This window comes from Phaseolus vulgaris, chromosome 8 (genome assembly GCF_000499845.2).
Source record: "Phaseolus vulgaris cultivar G19833 chromosome 8, P. vulgaris v2.0, whole genome shotgun sequence".
NCBI lineage: Eukaryota > Viridiplantae > Streptophyta > Magnoliopsida > Fabales > Fabaceae > Phaseolus > Phaseolus vulgaris.
In genome coordinates this window covers 33,266,467-33,279,934 of record NC_023752.2, presented here as the reverse complement: position 1 = coordinate 33,279,934, position 13,468 = coordinate 33,266,467, and positions in this window count along the sequence as shown.

The following is a 13,468-nucleotide window of genomic DNA, read 5'->3' as shown; positions in this document are numbered from 1 at the left end:
ACAACAAAAGAACGACAAAATCAAAGTAAAGAAAAAGATGTTTCTAAAACAATGACCCATAATTTTCCTCAAAACTTTTACAAGAATAATAAAAGGCATTGTTTTGTTAGATTCTATTTTAGAAACAATTTTTCTTAGTTTTCTTTTAATAAAGAAACTTATTCAAATACAGTTTGCTATTTTCTGCAGATGGATCTTTGATCCAGGAAGAAAATAAAAAAAATGAATAAATAAAGGTGGCAATTCCTTAACATCACTTGGATCTAAGGACAAATCCTTCTCAAGAGGGAAGGTCTAATGAAAAACGATCCAACCACCACATTTTTTTACTAAGAAGAATGGAGAATATAAAAGCCTCATAAAGAAGAAGAATATTAAAATATTTTCCTTCTTTTAGTTTTGTAAAAACATTTAGGAACTAGTATTTTTGTCTTTTTAAAAAATAGAAACATGAGTGGACCTAATTTGGGCTTGAATAGGCTTTGACTTGGAGATTCTAAGGCCCAATTGGAAGTCAAGGTGCAACCCTCTCCATTAGGGAATCCAAAAACCCTAGTTGGAGAGGCAAAAAGAAAGTCTACATGTTCACCTACAAGGCCACATGACCGAATGACGGCAGAGCCCTCAACTCAGGACCAACCACTAGGTCAATGGCTAGAAGAATTCAAGAGGAGTGGGACTCTGCTACTCCAAGCAAAGACATTCTATTATACATGTTTGAATGAGCCATAATCTAGTGGTACAATCTAGAGTAGAATTTAAATTTCTTGTTTAAAATAGATTAGAATGTTGGCTTGTATTTTGGTATAGAGTATATTAGGGTTAGTGTTAGGTTTCTAAAACCTACATAAGATATGATTAGGCTTAATTACAGCCCACATTAAATCCTAGGCCCGTCATTAGACTTAATTAGGTTACAAGGTGCACATATCGCTCATGCTTGCTGTGTGACTCAATTAGGTGCCAAGTTTGAATGCTTTATTTTTGAATTTTCCCTTGTAACCTTTGGTTGACCTCTTTACCTATAAAAGGAGGTGCTTGGCTATTGAAAATACAAATAAATATAATAGAGTTATGCTGCTGAATTTGTAGGCCTTAACTCTCCTTTGTCTAGTCTCTCTAGGATAGACACCTTTTCATCTCTTCCCTATTTTCTAAGTGATTTGGCCTCACCAATCACTCTCCCTACACCTTACAGCTACTCCAAGGAATCCATGGCTTCTTAGAAGCTCTCCTTGCCTCATTCATCCATTAAGCTTCCTTCAAGTTCATGCAACCCTCTAAGAAAACTCAACCTGAAGAAGATAATGTTATCATTTGGTATCTAGAGCTTTGGTTCATCAAGAGCTAAGTGTCTTCTTCTTCTAATATTTTGTTCTTATTTTCATGTTGTTTCAATTCTGTTATTAATTGTCTTGATTTTGTTTAAATTAAATTTTCTTACCATTTTATGATGCTGTTTTTATTCTATTCGGTTCACTTCAACTGGGATCAGAACTTCAGTGCCATATGTTAAGTTGTAAGGAGTTTCCTCGGTGGTTTGTTTGTGGAGTGCACCGATATGACCATAGAACTTCAACTAGCTCTTCGATCCACTTCCATTTGGTTGTGCCGAGTCTCTTTTTTAATTAATTAAGAATAACCTTGTTTGTTGCCTCAACCTGCCCATATTGAGGACGTTCTACGAAATTAGTGATGTGTTTGATGCATAGTCCATCATAGAATTCAGCTAACCCTCGGTCGATAAATTGTTGACCATTGTTTGTAATGATAATATGTGGAATTCCAAAAAGACATATGATATTTTTCCATATGAAGTTTTGTACTTTCCTAGTTGTAATTGCCACAAGTGGTTCGACTTCTATCCACTTAGTAAAATAGTAAACTTTTACACTGCTCCTTAACTGGACCACAAGGCCCAATGATATCCATTCCCAACATTTCAAATGGTCAGGAGGACAAAATATAATTGATGGCAAAGCCTCTAGCCACACACAACCACATAATAAGGAGGATGAAGACTTAGAGGTTGTTTATTGATTTAATTGCAAATATGGGTCTAATTGAGCTTTTGTTTATTTTTGTAGACCCAATAAAGAGGACAACTGTTCCCGCCGGTTGACCAGGGTTGTCTTTGTGCGTGGCTTGTCCTCGCGAGCTAGGGCACCTTCGTTCTGCTCCGTCTGTGAGTACCTGAAAAGAAGTGGACAAAGGGGCGCCCTCGCGGCCGTTTTCACTCCGACGATCAAGTCAGCTAGCGAGAAACATCAAAGTGACACACCCTAGTATCGGAGCACCGTGAATGAATGCTCTGAAGCTGGTCAAATAACTGAGTACTGAATGCTGCCCTAATTGCCTGTGCGTACAGTGGGTGCGCGAGCAAACAACTAGGGTTTGTGTGTGTAAACTTGTGATGCCTGTCTCAAACGTCTAAAGCCCCTTTTAAACGTCTAAAGCATTTAAGGCATCTTAAAGCGCATTTAAAGTGTATAAAAATGTTCAACGCGTTTAAAAAGTTTAAAGCATTTAAAGCATTTAAAGCATTTAAAGTGCTTTAAAACGTTCGAAACGTAAACTGAATCAATGCGTACCTTAGCGAATTTTCAGGAAAACATTGATGTTCCAATGATTACTGCCACGTGTTCTTCTGACTTGATCGCTATTCTCTGTGGAGAGCCTTACAGAGTCGTAACCCAACTTAGGGATAATCCATCGTGTAAGTCCTCCTTTCTCGAAGTGCATCTGGCGCAAGGGGGTGACTTCCTGGGTACCGACTCATGCGCTCCAACCTCTAGTCACTTGCCCTGGGAGCGTATCTACCTTTCTCTCGTACCATGCACGTGGTTCTCCCCTGGGCGTGGCCCTCTCATGGGTCGTATCTGTCCCAGGGTCTTCCAACGGTGGCGTGGGTACTTCACGAGTCAGGTTACCCCCTACTGGTACTAGAACTATGGCCTTGAAGCCACCTTTCTCTTCTCTTTATTATTGCTCTGAGGTACTGAGGCCTCTCGCGGTGTCGCCCCCTCCACGGTCTTTCCTACCCATGGGTATCGGGGGGTGACACCGTCGATGCCTTAACTTGGCGACGCCTCATCTTGGCGACGCCCTAACCTGGCGACGCCTTAATTCGACGACGCCTAAACTTGGCGACGCCTCTCCTTGGCGATGCCTCACCTTGGCGACGCCTACTCCTGGCGACGCCCATGCCTGGCGACGCGTCATCCTGGCGACGCCTTAAGCGATCAACCTGTTGACTTTCTTCCCTTGGGCGCTGTTGAGGGGTCCCACCATACGTTGACTTTGACTTTGGTCAACGCCCGGGGACGGGACGATACAACAACTCTAGGGTGAAGGAATGTACAAACATATCCAAAAAGACCTCCAACTCATCAAAACATAAACTAGAGCTTTGGTCAGAAGAATACAAGAAGACTAGGACTCTACTACTGATGGTAGAGAAACCCTCAAATAATGGAAAAAGATCAAGCACAAACTACTGATGGTAGAGAAACCCTCAAATAATGGAAAAAGACCTCCAACTCATCAAAACATAAACTAGAGCTTTGGTCAGAAGAATACAAGAAGACTAGGACTCTACTACTGATGGTAGAGAAACCCTCAATAAAATCAGCACTACATAGATTTGATGACAAATTAGGAGAAACATGACTTAGACAAAACACAATTGGATTCAGAAATTAAAATGACTCAAGACACATATTATGAACCGATTAGAATTGCAAATAAGACTCAAACAAACTAAAAACAAAACAACAACACAATTCTATATAGATTCCTACTCAAATGTGAAAATTAGAAGCTCAAGAACAATTTGAACACAATGCACCGATTGAATTTCTTCAAACAACACCTAAATCAAATTAAAATGCAAAAAAATAGCAAGACAACATGGAGAATTGAAGAACAACACGACAAAATGAAGAACACAAAATATTAAATTGCAAGAAGACACTTAGCTCTTGTAGAACCGTAGCTCATGATACCAAATGATGGATTTGTGTCCTTCTCTTTTCATTTTTGTAGGTGATTTGCGGAAGCTTCATGGATTGGAGATGGAGCAAGGTCCTCCTAGGAGTGGTGGTGACCTAGAAGGTACATGATAGGTAGGATTTGAGAGTGGTGAGGCCAACTCTACTTGGAAGGTGACGGTTTAGGAAGATCAAAAGCCTAACCTAGAGGTTTTGGGCAAAGAGTGATATTGGCACAATTTTGGCAGCAATTTCACTCATGTATTAATCTTGTCAAACCAATAGCAAAGGCACTCCTTATATAGCACTTGGAGGCTGGATTACAAAGAGGAAAAGAGAGGGAAATTCAAAGTGTTGGCACATGTGTAAGTGGCGCCTAATTTTCAGCTCATGTGAAGGTAGGTTCTAGAATCCTTCCATGTGCTAGATGGTCTAAAACTTACGCTCCATTAAGTCTAGATGTGGGCCAGACCTTAGTTTAATTAGAAGTAGAAAATTCTAATTAAACTTAGGTTTAGCCTTCTAGGTACCACTTTGCATGTTTTAACACAAATACAAAAAGAATTTAAACTATGTGTACCGACCAGGTCATCAGGCGTGATGACGTGTCTTGCACATTCTCGAGTGGGGCATGCTCAACGGATCGCGTAGGCTAGAAAAGATGAATGGCTCGGAAGTGGGTATAGTCGCCGATCGGTGGATTGGCGTTCTCCGATCGCCGGTGTGCGTAACCGGGGTCACCAGAGTTGCGTCGCAGTCGCCGTATGAGAATGCTAGGAGATCGGGTGGTTTACACACCGCCACAAGGAGCACGTCGCCGGGTCTCCCAGCGAACTTCGTTAAGGCTGTCGAAGGCTCAGAAGGGTAATTCCAAGCGTGTAAGTTCAGTAAGACGATGGTGGCACCAGCTTGGGGCATGAAAGTCGAGTGGGTTGGGGGAAACACCTTGCACATCAGCGACAGGATTCCCAAAGTGGACATTCGTTGGTGGCAAGGTTTCCCCAGCTAGAACATGCATGGCGTAGCAGTAAGGAGGGTGCCATTCGCGAAGAGCGATATCATAGAGATGATGCACCTTGTTGCATCCGATACTCGCCTTGTCGGGTGGTGTTTGACAACGCATTACGTGCTAGGTTGCCCCTTGAGTTGAAGACTTAGCTGTGCGGCTGGTTACTACACAAGAATGACGCTCAAGTTGCCTTAGCTCAGATGACGACACGTGTAGGGCTGGGCGCTACCTGCTATCCTAGCCCAGATGGCGACACGTGCAGGGCTGGACGCGAGCCACGCGTCCAAAAGCATAACGGCCTGGAGAGAGAAGAAGCCTAGCTATAAAGGTAACCTTAACAAAATCTGCAGAGGTACGTTTTTCATTACGGCTGATACTGCTGGGGTTGTGTGCCTACAGTACAGTCCTACAGAGCATATTCTCTCTTAGTTTTTGGGTGTTCTTGTTACTGACTTGAGCGTCGGAGCGCCACCGGCCGCAGAGGCGCCATTGCGTGTTTTTCAGGTTCTCAGAGAAGCTATCTGTGGAGTGGACTTGGAAGGCACGTGGTGTCAAGCTGGTGAGGAAGATCGTGACGAGGAAACGCTCTTGCGCTAAGTCAACCGGCAGGATCACTATGCTACTTTGACAAAAAGTAAAAACTATTCTACGCTTGATTTAGGACATCTTGGAACATGTAAAGGTAAGTCTCTCTGCCATTAGTAGCAGTGTTCCAATCCTGATGGCATTGAGCTCTTCTCTTTTACGATTTTTGGGTGGTTTGCGGAAGCTTTAATGGGTTGTAGGTGGATCAAGGCTCTCCTAGGAGTTATGGTAGCCTTGGAGGTGCATGAAGAGTAGGGAAATAGGAGAGGTTCGGCCAACTCCCTTTGGTTGGTGAAAGGGTTGAAGATTAAAGCCCTAAGTCTAGAGAGATTTAGGCAAGAGAGTATGAATGGCACAAATTTGGCAGCATTTCAATACTCAAAATAATCTTGTGAGAACATGAGGTAGGCTCCTCCTTAAATAGCATTTGGAGGATTGAAAATGTAAATGCAAATGAAGAGGAAATGCTATCCAAATTACATGCAAATGTGAGCACATGGGAGCACATATGTGAGCACATGGGAGCACATATGTGAGCACATGGTGCACCTAGCCTTCACATGGCCGGCCTAGGTTAGTTTAGTAGGTTCTAGAAACCGTAAACTAACTTAGGTAAACCTAGTTTAATCCTAATTGCAGTTTAAACGAATTAACAAAAGTAAATTCTATACTATTTGGACAAGAAAATAAAGCTACGCTACGCTTGATGTTGGGCTTTCTTGGAACATGTATAGATAGGTTTCCCTTCCATCCGTGGCCTTGTTCCAATCTTCATCAAGTCTCTTAGTCATGGCTCTTGTGGTTGGCCCTAGAGGTATTTGTGGTTGACCTTCTTTTAAGGTGCTTGACCCTCTTCCATCATCCTCTCCCCCCTTGGAAAGGATTTGTCCTCAAATCCAAATCGTCATCGTCTTCATTTGTACCTACAAATGAAGATAAATCAATTACATTAAAAGTATCATGTACTCCATATTCAATAGGTAAGTCCAATTTGTAATCATTATTATTGACTCTCTTCAGGACTTGGAAGGGTCCATCACCACGGGGACTAAGTTTGGACTTTCTCTTAGTAGGAAATCTATCTTTTCTAAGATGAAGCCAAACTAAGTCTCCCTCCTCAAAAATTATTTCTCTCTTCCCTTTATTGTTGTATTTTGCATACTTTTGATTTTGTTGTTGTATTTGGAGTTTAACCTTCTCATGGACTTTCTTAACAAAGTCGGCTTTGATAACTCCTTCCTTATGCACAAATTCTCGTGGATTAGGAAGAGGTAACAAATCTGTACCGCCCTGGAGGTCGGATGCGATGACGTGGCATCCTGTTACAGTGTAGGCGTGTTGACAAGGCGCCAGGTTGACAGTTGGGAAGGAAGTCGGGAGGCACGTGTAGTCGCCGATAGTTAAGTTGGCGTGTTCCGATCTCTAGCTCACCAACGATAGGCGATCGCCAGGTTGAGGACGAAATCGCCAGATACAGACTCAGGCGACCAGGCAGTCGGAGATCGCCAGAACAAGCACATCGCCGAAGTTAAAGGAGAAGCAGATTATGGAGGCGGCCGGCGAGACCGCAGGGAAGGTGTATGAAAGCCCTACCTCGCCAGTTTCAGTAGAGATCGCACTCCTGAGTTAGCTATGCACTGGGCAGTACCATGCATAGGTAACTTAGCCAAAATAAGAGTAGAAGCAGCGTCAAGTCAGTGAGCCTCCAGATGATGGCACGTGTACGGTTGGATGCAGGCCACGTGTCCAAGGTTGTAACTGCCAGGAGAGAGAAAGCCACCAGGTATATAAGAGTTCCTAACAGATTTTCTAAGGTACGCACGTTCAGTTCATACACTTTACGCTTGCGAGTGACAGAGCTGTTTGTGAGAGAGATTTGCACGGCTCCAGTTCTTAGTATTTGGTGATACCGTCACTGACTTGAGCGTCGGAGTGCGATCGGCCGCAGCGGCGCCGTATCGTTTCTTTGCAGGTTCTTGAGATAGATCCAGAGGAGGAACGGAAGTGAGAAGCGGCGCGCACGTCGATCCTTTGACGAGGCATTCTCCAGCGCTCCGGTCAACAGGCAGGATCATCAGGCGCCCACCGTGGTGCCGTGTAAAACGTGCTCCCATCCACAGCGTGAGTTCGTGGAGGTTTTTGAGGTTTTCTGCGCGGGTTGTGTGCTGGTGCAACCGTCGTTCTTGGTTTCTCTGAGTTTCGTCCGGTGAGGTTTGTGTTTTAAACCGTTCGTTTGGCTTTTCGATCGGTGGATTCGAGTGCTTTCGAGTGGTTGTTTGGTTCGCGGAGAGACGGTGGTTTTTGGTGAAGCTGCGATTTTCTTCGAAGGTTCGCGGGGTTCTTGAAGTTCTTGCGCAGTTTCTTGAATTTTCCCCGATCGGTCGCTAATCCGTTCGTGGTTGAAGTGTTATTTGCTGTATTTCTGTGGTTCGCTGAAGTTGATGAGAAAGATGAGGAGCAATCGTTCCAGTCCCGTGGCTCCCGTCGCAGCTGAAGGCGACGCCACCATGACCATGGCGCAGATGGCAGAAATGATGCGCTCATTGCAGGCTACTGTAGAAGCCTCGCGCGCCGAGCAGGCCAGGATACATGAAGACCTGGTCGCCTCTCGCGCCAGGAACGAGGAGCTCAGCAAAGTAGCTGAAGAGCTACGTCGAGCTCTCCAGGAGCAGCAGGTTCGTTCTTCCGCTGAAGAGGTGGCACCGTCGACGCCGCCTCGTGTTTTCCCAATGCCTTTCATTCAGGCGATTACCGATACGCCAATTCCCACGAGCGTGGTCCCGGTTAAAGCTGTTTTTACTGGCGTGGAAGATCCAGAGGCTCATCTGACCACGTTCCACACACAGATGATGCTGTCAGGGGGGTCGGATGCTGTCTATTGTAAGATGTTCGTGAGCACGCTCCAAGGAACGGCGATGGAGTGCCACATAACTAATTTTCAGCAATTCTCGAAAATCTTTGTCGAGCAGTATATTGTGAACAAGGCACCGCCCAGGGTGTCCTATGACCTGTTTGATATAAGGCAGTACCACGGGGAGTCCCTCAGAGACTACCTCAATCGCTTCGGAGCGCAGATGGTCAGGTCGCCGGCCAAGGATGAGGAAATGCTGGTTTATGCCTTCAAGAAGGGCGTGCAGCCAGGGCCATTCTGCGAAGCCTTGATCAGGGCTCATCCAGCGACGTTTGCTGAAGTCAGGCGACTTGCGGTGGCTCACATCGCCGACGAGAGTGAGGTCGCCGAGAAGAGAGGCAGTGTGGCTCCCGTCAGGCCACGCGCCCAGACCAGGATCCAGCCACAGAGGGTGCTGGAAACGGCAGCGGCGGCCAGAAAGGATCAAAGGATTCGCTATCCTTACGATAGGAGAAACAAGGGAAGAAGCCAAGCGCGCCAACCGCCAGCACGCCAACAACCAGCACGCCGGGAATACAATCGCCCGCCTAAGCACAAATTTGTCATGGGACTAGCGGACCTGATCGCTATCCCTAACATATCTGCTAGGTTGAAGGCGCCCGAGAAGGTGGGTGACAAGGTGTTAGGGTCGAAGCCGGATGTCTGGTGCGAGTTCCACCAGTGCTTTGGCCACAACCTGGATTCGTGTTTGTCTTTAGGGTACCAGCTCGACGATCTGGTTAAGAGCGGGTTCCTAAACGACTATCTGCTGGACAGAAGGACCGGAGGAGCGTCGAGTTCCCAGCCGGCAGGGGGAGAAGCCCAGCAACACGAGATGCCCATCCATGGGGAGATCCACACCATTGCGGGGGGTTTCTCAGGTGGTGTGTGCACCGCGTCGCAGAGGAAAAAGTACGCGCGATCGGTGATGTCATTAGACATGTTTGAAGATCACTCGCCTGAAGTGGACATTACGTTCACCAAGCAGGATCTTCGGGACGTTGTGCCTCATGACAACGATCCCATTGTTATTTCGTTGATCACGGCGGGGAGGAAGGTCCACCGAGTTCTGGTGGACCAAGGAAGTTCGGCAGACGTGATGTTCTGGCCGACTTTCACGCAGTTGGAGTTGCCCCTTGACCAGCTAAGGCCCTATGGAGGGTGCTTGTACGGGTTCGCTGGCGACCAGGTGGAGGTCAGGGGGTACATCGAGCTGAGAACCACGTTTACCGATGAGGCTGGGTCGAGGACGGAGAAAATCAAGTACCTCATCGTAAACGCCGCTTCAGCATACAACATCCTGCTGGGAAGGCCCACTCTCAACAGGATAGGCGCAATTCCATCGACTCGGCACATGAAGGTGAAGCTGCTGTCCATGGAAGGGGTGGTAATCACGATAAAGTCTGATCAGAAGGAAGCGAAAAGGTGCTATGAAAATAGCCTGAAAAATAAAAGATCAGTGAGCTATGTCACAACCACCCCACCGCCCGGTGTGAAGCCGAGACCGCCGATAATGGAGGAGGCCGCTGGAAGGGACGTAGAGATGGTGGATGCTGAGCTGGGGGAGAGGAATGCTGCCCTGGAGGAGGGAGAGGCGCGGAATCGCCCGGAGGAAGCAAGGGAACTCGGAATCACCAAGGCGGTGATCGCCAGAGAGTCCAGGCCCAAACCCGTCGAGCAGTGGCTCGAGAAGGAGATCGGGGGAAAGGTTTTCAAGCTCGGAAGATCTCTGGAGGTCGATCTCCAGGACCAGATCGCCAAGGTGATTGAACGGCATCTGGACGCGTTTGCCTGGTCTGCTTCGGACATGCCCGGGATCGACCCCGACTTCTTGTGCCATCATCTGGCGATGGACAACATGGTGAGACCGGTGCGGCAAAGAAGGAGGAAGTTTAATGAAGAAAGGAGGCAGGCGATCAAGGATGAAACCCAGAAACTCCTCGCTGCAGGCCACATCAGGGAAGTCCAGTACCCTGAGTGGCTGGCAAATGTCGTGCTGGTAAAGAAGAGCAACGGGAAATGGCGCATGTGCGTCGATTTCACCGACCTGAATAAGGCTTGCCCAAAGGATTCGTATCCTTTACCAAGCATTGATGCCCTGGTTGATAGTGCTGCAGGGTGCAAGCTGCTGAGCTTCCTGGACGCCTTCTCGGGCTATAATCAGATCAAGATGCATCCCCTGGATGAAGAAAAGACAGCCTTCATGACTGAGAGGTCGTGCTACTGCTATAAGGTGATGCCGTTCGGGCTGAAGAACGCGGGGGCCACGTACCAGAGGCTGATGGATCGAGTACTTGCACCGATGCTGGGAAGGAACGTGCAAGCTTACGTCGATGACATGGTCGTGACCTCGCAGGAGAAAAGCAAGCACGTTGCAGACTTGGAAGAATTGTTCACGACGATCGCCAAGTTCAAGTTGAAGCTCAACCCGGAGAAATGCATTTTCGGCGTGGAGGCTGGAAAATTTTTGGGTTTTCTATTGACTGAAAGGGGGATAGAGGCCAACCCGGACAAGTGTGCCGCCATCTTGGCAATGAGGAGCCCGACTACAGTGAAAGAAGTCCAGCAGCTGACTGGTCGGATGGCGGCCCTATCCCGCTTCGTGTCAGCGAGCGGAGAGAAGGGGCATCCCTACTTCCAGTGTCTGCGGCGCAATAACAAGTTCGCTTGGACGAAAGAGTGCGAGGAAGCTTTCGTCAAGCTGAAGGAATATTTGGCGAGCCCGCCGGTTTTGTGCAAGCCACTGGCGGGAATCCCCCTCAGGTTGTATTTCGCTGTGACTGAGAGGGCGGTGAGTGCGGTGCTCGCCCAAGACCAGGATCAGGCTCAGAAGCCTATCTATTTCGTGAGCAAGGTGTTGCAGGGCCCAGAAACGAGATATCAGGCCCTGGAGAAGGCTGCTTTGGCGGTGGTGTTTTCGGCGAGGAGGTTGCGCCACTATTTCCACAGTTTCACAATACTGGTGATGACTGACCTGCCCATCCAGAAGGTCTTGAAGAAACCTGACGTTGCAGGAAGAATGGTGAAGTGGGCAGTCGAGTTGTCCGAGTTTGACATTAAATATGAGCATCGAGGACCGATCAAAGGGCAAATCTTCGCAGATTTTGTAGTCGAGCTCTCTTCAGAGGCGACGCGGGTTGAAGGAGATGATTTCCGTTGGGTACTCTCGGTGGATGGATCGTCAAACCAGCAGGGTAGCGGTGCTGGAGTCATATTGGAAGGACCCAACGGCGTGCTGATCGAACAATCGTTGAGATTCGCCTTCAAAGCCAGCAACAACCAAGCAGAGTATGAGGCGCTGATCGCCGGGATTTTGCTGGCTAAAGAAATGGGAGCCAGAGTGCTGATGGCTAAGAGTGACTCGCTGCTAGTCACAGGGCAAGTAACAGGCGAGTTCCAGGCTAAAGATCCACAAATGGCGGCTTACTTGGCGTATGTGCAGGAATTGAAGAGTTCCTTTGCCTCTTTTGAAGTGGTGCATGTGCCCCGAGAGCAGAATGCCCGAGCTGACTTGCTTGCTAAGCTCGCCAGCTCAGGTAAGGGGGGTAGGCAGAGGACGGTGATTCAAGAAACTTTGAAGACGCCGAGGGCATTTGTAGCAGATCACCTGGTCCTTCAGATAAGCAGGTCGACGGAGAGAGCAGCGAGAAGCCATAAGTCTTTGACACAAGAAACTCTGAGATCGCCAAGGATTAGAGCATGTCGAGGAGAGAAGGTGGACGTGATACAGGTCTGCGCCACCCATGAGCCAGACACGTGGATAACACAGTACAAGCGGTGCCTGGCGGATGGTCTCCTCCCGTTAGATCCAACAGAAGCTAGGAAGGTAAAGAAGAATTCCAGCAAGTATACACTGATTGATGGCGATCTGTACAGGTTTGGATTCACTCACCCACTCCTGGAATGTATACACGGCGAGAAGTGCACAAGAGTTATGGCAGAGCTCCACGAAGGAATATGTGGAAGTCACGTCGGGGGTCGAGCTCTGGCCGCGAGGACTCTCCGTGCAGGCTACTATTGGCCATCCATGAGAGAAGATTGCAAGAAGTACGCCCAGTGCTGCAAACAATGCCAGCAGCACGCCGATTGGCACAAGGCACCTCCCGAGGAGTTGAAGTCGATCTACAGCCCTTGGCCGTTTCATACTTGGGGAATCGACATCCTGGGGCCTTTTCCACTGGCGATCAGGCAGATGAAGTACTTGGTGGTGGCGATTGAGTATTTCACCAAGTGGATTGAAGCAGAACCAGTGGCCCAGATCACCGCGCACAAGATCGAAGGCTTCGTATGGAAGAATATTGTGTGCCGGTTTGGAGTGCCTAAGCGCCTGGTATCAGATAATGGGACTCAGTTTGCGAGTCACCTGTTGAAGAAGCTTTGCGAAGGGGTCGGAATTCAGCAAGTGTTTGCATCCGTCGAGCACCCTCAGACTAATGGCCAGGTGGAATCGGCTAACCGGGTATTGCTGAGAGGTTTGAAGAGAAGGCTCGAGAAAGCCAAGGGAAGTTGGGCTGAGGAGGTACCCCGAATAGTTTGGGCATACCACACCACCGAGCAGTCAGGAACCCATGAGACCCCGTTTAGCTTGGTCTATGGGTGTGATGCCATGATTCCAGTCGAGATTCAGGAGAGCTCGCCGAGATTCCAGAACTTTGTGGAGGAAGACTCGAATGAAGAGAGAAGGCTGAACCTGGATCTGCTGGATGAAGTCAGGGAGGAGGCAAGGCTGAAGGCTGAGGCGGTGAAGAGAAGGGTCGAGCGAAGGTACAACTCAAAGGTGATGCCAAGGCAGTTTAGAGAAGGCAATCTGGTGATGAGAAAGGCCCACCAGTACGAGATGGAGAACAAGCTATCACCCAAGTGGACTGGACCGTTCAGAATCACCGAGGCACTCGGGAACGGAGCCTATCGCTTGGAGAGGCGCCAGGGGGGCTTGTTGGGGGTTCTCGTCGCCGCCTTCCTTAGCAATATTTTCGGTGTTTGCTTCTTGGCGCG